The 1,351-nt window shown below is 31.0% G+C and overlaps 1 protein-coding gene across 1 annotated transcript in view; it reads left to right on the top strand.

Moving 5' to 3' along the window:
• The window catches only part of LOC111684087 (titin), a 19,416-nt gene that overhangs the window by 17,580 nt on the left and 485 nt on the right, over positions 1-1,351 (top strand). The window lies entirely within an intron of this gene.

The raw sequence follows: 1,351 nt of genomic DNA, 5'->3' as shown, positions 1-1,351 counted from the left end.
TGAACTAGAACTGAACTAGAACTGAACTAGAACTGAAATAGAACTGAACTAGAACTGAACTAGAACTGAACTAGAACTGAACTAGAACTGAACTAGAACTGAACTAGATCTGAAATAGAACTGAACTGCAACTAAAACTAATTTATTCGTATGTTTTCAATAAACGCTTGAAATAACTTATACAACTTTATATATGTTTTTGAACATTTCTAAAATTCATCATTTTTTCTTATGGGGATCCCCACATCTCCCTCCTTTTCCCACATAAAGGAAATACACCACTTAAACTTTTTTATTTAAAAGTAAATCTCTAACATCTCTACTAACACGCACATTTTCATACGCCACGTTGCACTGAATTTTTTTTCGCCCTCCCTTTCTCTTCATCAGTACATACGTATTTGACTTGTAGTTTCTTTTAACTTTTTTGTTGAATACTTTCTATCCACTTAACAGGTGCTATTTGTGTAATGTTTATAGACATGTATACAATTGTGTGGGTAGAAGAGTAGTTGTACAGTAGGATGACAGTCGTAACACCTTCTACTTTTTAAACTCTGGCGTAAAACTATCTACACAAAAAATATTAATAGACTGCAAAGTGTAGGGGGGTTTTACACTATTCATATGAAGATAACGTTGATAAACGATGTGTTTGTTGCTGCGATGACGTTTGGTCGCTGCGAAGTCTGTCTGTCAGTTGTACTAACCGTCCGTTGCAGTTTTTTCACTACAATATTTCAATACAATTAAATGTTGTTTTATACGTATATATAATTTATTTTTATGCAAAAGTTTAAACTTTTTTTGTAGTTTATTTAAGTTTGTTTTTCTCTTCTGTTGCGAGAATGGTTTTATTTGCTGGAAAAACATCAGTTTTTATTTGTATTTACTTAAAGTTTAGTGTAATAGGATTTTTTACTGATGTTTTGTATTTTTCCCCATTTATATTATATAAGTGCATGTTGTGTTATAAAATAAATCTTACCTCTTCCGGATTACCATATGCTGTGCAAATTAATGTATCCTTATCTTCAATTTCTTGCCTCTCAATTTCACAGCGTGGGGTGACTGTAAAAGAAAAATTTGAAGTTGTTGATGTAATTTTATTAATAAAAGTAACTGGAAAAGTAAATAAGGAAAAGCTTTGAAGAATGAGGGATAAACCAAGAAAATTTAATGATTTTTTTTTTAGATTCAAATATAATACTTAGAACTAACTAGAACTGAACAAGAACTGAATAAGAACTAAACTAGAACTGAACTAGAACTGAACTGGAACTGAACTAGAACTGAACTAGAACTGAACTAGAACTGAACTAGAACTGAACTAGAACTGAACTAGAACTGA

This window comes from Lucilia cuprina, chromosome 5 (assembly GCF_022045245.1).
Source record: "Lucilia cuprina isolate Lc7/37 chromosome 5, ASM2204524v1, whole genome shotgun sequence".
Classification (NCBI taxonomy): domain Eukaryota; kingdom Metazoa; phylum Arthropoda; class Insecta; order Diptera; family Calliphoridae; genus Lucilia; species Lucilia cuprina.
This window is presented reverse-complemented; position numbering and strand designations above follow the sequence as displayed.